The sequence below is a fragment of the Astyanax mexicanus genome, chromosome 5, assembly GCF_023375975.1.
Source record: "Astyanax mexicanus isolate ESR-SI-001 chromosome 5, AstMex3_surface, whole genome shotgun sequence".
Lineage (NCBI taxonomy): Eukaryota > Metazoa > Chordata > Actinopteri > Characiformes > Acestrorhamphidae > Astyanax > Astyanax mexicanus.
This window is the reverse complement of record NC_064412.1, coordinates 26,979,871-26,985,870: the sequence shown is the minus strand read 5'-3', so window position 1 is coordinate 26,985,870 and position 6,000 is coordinate 26,979,871.

Genomic DNA, 6,000 nt, shown 5'->3' with positions numbered 1-6,000 from the left:
CTACTGACACACATACTGACACACACTGACTATATACTGACAGGAAACTGATGAGAAACTTGATGACATGCTTTTTTTCCATCCGTTAAAAAACCAAAGCGCTTCAGATGTCTGTCGCACTTGCTCAGCTCTGATGTGAGAAGTCCTAGCACCTCTCATGCTTTATAGCACTTACATCATTAAAGCACTGTTTTGCAGTAAACAGTAAAAAAGCTCTATCATGAGACAATATCGATATATTATGCCTTTTGTGAAATGAGCATAGTTTCTTCTTAGGTCTGTCGCGATACTTACATAAGCGACTTATTGTACGATTATTTTTTTAACCACGATCATTTCTGCCGACATCCATAATAGCCATTTAATTTTCCTTATAGGGAAAAAACGCTTAGAAGCCATACACGACTTCTGGTCTATTTAACTGATGAAATCCTGTTGCCACTTCTGATTGGTCCTTCAGATGTTGAGACTTCAACACTAAATGACTGATTAGCGACACATTAGCTTAATTTTTCTCCTCTCGGGTGCGACTGAGTGTTCTGTGCTCAAGTTTTGAAAGGGTTGGTTTTGACAGTTTGGGGGCGGGGGCGGGGCCGGGGACACCTTCCTCAGCGAACACTATTGGCTGATATCTCACGGGTTCGTGAAGGGCCGGAGGAGGGCGGGGAAAGAAGGACGGAAGGACAGTTAGCTAGCTGGCTATGCTAACATCCACATCCTCTGTCTGCCCGGGTTTATTGCCCGGAGCGACCTGCTCTGTCTTCCCGGGCTCTTGCCTGTAGTGACCAGCTCTGCCGGGTTAGCGCCTAGAGCAAACGGCTCTCTGGGCATCACGAACCCTGAAGATATCAGCCAATAGCGTTCGCTGAGGGAGGCGATCCTGACCCCGCCCCCAAACTGTCAAAACCACCCCTTTCAAAACTTGAGCGCAAAAACACTCAGTCGAGCACACACTGCTGCTGCAGCTAATTCATACAGCGCGCGAGGAAAAAAAGCACCCGATGAAGCACCCAATGAAGCTCAAGAGCAACATTTTCTTTAGGCGTGCACACGATTTCCTTTTTTTTTGCTCGCAAGTTTCACATTTGTGCTCACGAGAAGTTCATTTACACACGCAAAATCTTAAAACACGCTGGTTAATTTTTTTCACCTGGTATTTTTGCGCCCTCGACTTTTGACATTGATGTGACGCCATACTACATCACCCTGGATATACAGACAGACCAGCTACACCAGCAAACTCAAAATGCATCATTTACCGTTACTGGAGCTCCTCATCCAGACTGTTTACTTCCCACCTTTCTGGATTTTACAGCGGGTCAGTAATGTGGGTTATAGTGATTTGTTTATAGATTTTGATTAAGTTTATTATGCAGTGAAAAAATAATATGTTTGGTGTTTGTTTCTCGTTGTTTTTGTACATTAATCCACGTTAAGATGCGTCCTTATAACAGGCTTCAGTGGAAAGAAAACTCACAGTTAAGCATTTTTAAGTGTTTTAGACTGTTCTTCAGTCAGTTGCGTTAGCTCTGTGGTTTTGGAGTAACACTGTAATGCTAGTTTTCCTGCTGTATCACGCAGCTCGCCTCAGCGAGGGCAGATAGTTGATTAGTTGGATCAGGTGTGTTGTAATCAGTATAAACCAGTGACTGTAATTTACGTGACCGTAAAGCCTGAAACAGGGACAGCGCCTGAATTGGTTCTGTTCTCTCTGCAATTTGTGGATAATATGAATATATGGATAATACAACTAATATGGATATACGGCGCATTTTTTTAAAAAGAAGGTTACGGAAGATAACCATGTAAACTGTGCTCACATTGTTTCTGGAGCTGTTAAAAAAGACACGGATCAAAACACACAGATCAAACCCACTGTGTGTTTAATAAAATGCAGCATATTTCTAATGCGTGCTTAATTTGGAATTAGATAGATAAGTAGTCATGGTTTGAGAATAGTGAGAAAATGTAATGTTTAACTTGCCCTAATGTGCCTGATCAGCTATAACTATTTCATTTTCAAATTGTGTTCATTAATTTAGGATTGCCGGATGTAGAGGATAGCTAAAATTGAGGACAACACTGGGTAATGTTGGAAGTTTAAAGCAGTTTCTTAACCCTGGTCAAATTTTGTTTTTTAGTCTGATACAAATACATATTATAGCTGTTTAAAGGAGGAAGCACCTTTTACCTGAAGAATTGAGCTGTTATATCAGAGAAATTCAGAATATATATTAGAGATGATTTCAATAAATAGCACACCTATATTTTACACGTGAGCAAATAAAATTTGTGAGCGCTGCATGCAGTAGCACCGAATATTGATATTAATGAATATTGTTACCCCCTGCCTCAAGCCCCACACGGTTAACATACTGGTGTTTCTTGTTTGGAATTTTTCTGACAGTTACATAAAATAATAAATTTATAGCAAAAGCTCTGTCCTGCTGAACCATCTGTCTTTGATCATATGGAAACTTGTGTTTTTGAGCTAATTTGTGGTTTATAGCATACACATATATGATCAGAAAAAGGAATCTGCAAGTGCCTTTGTGTTCTGTCCAGAGTTTAAAAAAATGAATTAATGTAAATATTTTTTTAATCTATTTGTTGTTACTTTATTTGTTTTTAAAGGTATTTTAATATATAGTGCCATTCTTAATAATAAAGTTAGTTTCACTGTGAAATGGTGTAATGGTATTAATATGCTAGTAAATTATTACTGTGGCACATTGTCTTAAAGAGCTCAAAAGCAGGAATAAAGCATTTTCTATAGTGCTTTAAAATGACAATATTATTCTTTATTGCAATAATTTCTGAGACAATATATTGTCCTGAAAATGTTATCATTACAGGCCTATGTCTTCTTTATAATATCATATGAACACTGTGTCAATACATTATTACAAATATAGATGAATGTTGCTCTTTAAGTACATTTTGTAGATTTTATACACGTCTTTTGATGTGAGGGTGGGGTTTTTGCCATGTTTGCAGTGTAACTTAGACATTTTAATTATTAATTTAGCTGCTTTCATGAAAATATCAAGCTATTTAAACATGTCAGAGAATTCCCTCTCCACCTTATTATCTTAGGAGAGCCCTGTCCCTTTAGGAATGTGACCTTTAACCTCAGTGGCCTTTTTTGCGATCTATGGGCAAGCTGTCCATTCGTACTGTGCTTCTTGATTTAGGGCATGTCCTTGTGTTTTTCATTGTAAGATGCAAAACATATGTCTTGCATGACTCAAAACACACAAAGAGCATGCACTAATTATCCTAATTAATCACAGGTGTGTTTTGGGCATAAAGTAAAATAACAACAAATCAGATTGTCACCTGCAATTTCCTTTAAGAACCAGGTGAGCTCTGAGTTTGGCAGAGCGCTTCTGAGTTTCTAAGCAGTGCGGGAGTGTACACATGCTGAGTATGCACGGCACAACTGCATAGCCAAGATAGGAATGGACGTCTGACATTTGACAGTTTCAAGGCATGAAAAAAAATGTTAACTGATAGGGCCCTAAATCTATTTACACACTGCACGCGGTTTGCCGCGCTGCAGGGCCGCTGGTTAGGTGTGGTTACTTTGTGCTGCTGCTTACGCTGAGCGTCTCATGCTGATTATAGGTGGGGTTTTCTAAAACAGGTCACCTCTGCAAGCAGTGTTTTGTAGTTTTGAGTGGCTACAGCCTCTGTATCTGTCTCTCACCATCAGAATAGAGCTCTGATTCTGGTCTTCTCTCTGTTACCTCTGAGTGTAGGTAAGTGATGTACAGCTGGGGAGATTCACTATGGTTAATATTAGTCACTCCATCCATGTTAAACTTTGACCGCGGAGAGCGGCATAGGCGTAGTTATGGGTGGGGAGACGCACCGTTTTCCGCTCTACCGCTCTAGAAACAATTGAATCCTATGAGGATCCGCGTACCGCGGCCATAGGATTCAATTGTTTCTCCAGCGGTAGAGCGCTTTGGCGCTGCAGTTGGAACTGTGCAGAAAGCGGTGCGTCTCCCCACCCATAACCACGCCTCTACCTCTCACCGCGGTCAAAGTTCAACATGGTTCAACTTTGACTTCGCGGCAGAAAATGCATGCTGTGATCTCTCGCGACCAGCTAAAAACTGTAGTTCAAACAACTATAAACACAGAAGAGAGACTAATATTAACCATTAGTGAACATCCTCAGCTGTACATTACTTTCCTACACTCATATAGAGATAAAAGTAGAAAAAGAAAAATCAAAGCTTTATTCTGACGGTGAGAAACAGACACACATCTACAGACGCTGTAGCCACTCAAAACCACAAAACACCGGTCACAAAGGGCACGGGTTTTACAAAACTCAGCGGCAGTGAAACGCAAACACAACTGGCCAGCGTCCAGCAGAGCGGCAGCACAACGGAATGCAGCGCGGCATACCGTGTGTGTAAGAACCATAGACTGCGTATAGCTGGACAGAGCATCATCTCTCAACGACGCACCGCTCTACCGCTCTAAAAACAATTGAATCCTATGGATTATTTTTTCACCTACCGCATTCAATGTGTAAGACAGCTCAAAAGACTTGCCAAAGGTGAAGTCACAGGCTTTTCAGAAGGTCAGATCTTTATATAACTATAGTCGATCGTAAGAGGCATAACCTAAATTTTATCTAATATCTTTATTTATTTAACCAGTCTAAGAAGGCCATTAAATCCCACAGTCCCCTATTACTGCCGTGTCATTTATCTTTAAGATTCTGTGCTATATAGACGTTATTTGTAATATCCACCAGCAGAGGGCACTCTTGTGAAAGATATAAATACATACCTGCATTTAAATAACATTGTAGGTATTGCAACACTCCCCAGGAGGTGTGTATTAAAATAAGTGGTGGACGGTAAAGAAGTAATATGTTACTGTTCTTTTAGAATTTATTCAATATTTTCATTTCGCATGACTTCTTATATCCCTGCATTCCACAGACAAATACTTTTTACTTCACTACTATATGTAAAAGTCATTCTGGCTCATGTGTGCATTAAAAAAAGGAACGTCAAAAGGTAAGAATCACATCTGGTGCACAAAGTCTCTTATAACTGATATGAGAACACAATAATTCAGATTAGACTAAAAAGCAAAGCATCATTTTTTAAATAATGGATCTGATTCATTTAATTTAAATGTAATTTTTTATAGTTCTGTACAATAAAACACACACACACCAGTGAGCTCCATTGTCCCACATTGTCATGTTAATGTTGGTCATTAAGAACTTGTTTAAAGGAAAAAGCCGGTGTGAAATGGAGTATGATTGTAGTAAAACATGATAATGAGTACAAACTTTTGTCAAATAGCACACCTCCATTTACCCACAGCATTCCGAAATACAGAGCCTTTAGCCAATACTCCCAACAGGCTTACAATGCTAGTGACAGGGGCATAGAGTTGCTTAAGCATAGAGGAACAGATAGCAAATTTGATTAACTGGAAATGCATGAATATGGCATCTCCATTTAATGAATATAATTGCATCTGTTTCCATATTCAACCTATAAGTTTGTGCTCATCAGTTGACCTATCATGCCTTAATTTCAAGATTGCAGACGAAATGTTTGTACTTTTTATCATTACCATTTCACACTGGATTTACCCTTTAAAGAGTGTTTAAAATGACGTTAATGTGCCACTGTTGCCTTTGTGCTTTCTCAACCGAGACTTGGGAACTATTATCTTTTAAAAATCTGGTTTGTTACAACATTTGTTGTAAAAACGCTATGCACATAATTTTGAACTGAATTGAATTGAGTTTATGCAGATTTATGTGTTTTGTATCATTTCCGTTTTGGTACCCTTTCTGTGTTAACTTTCAGGTAAACAAACATTTATAATTCATCCTGCCATTAGTAAGTGAAACATAAAACTGTAGGTTAAAGTACTTGAAACAGTTCTAAAGCTCTAATGCAGAGCGGTAACTACTGCTGGTGATTTTAAGAACACAACATTGGAAGGAAGTTGATT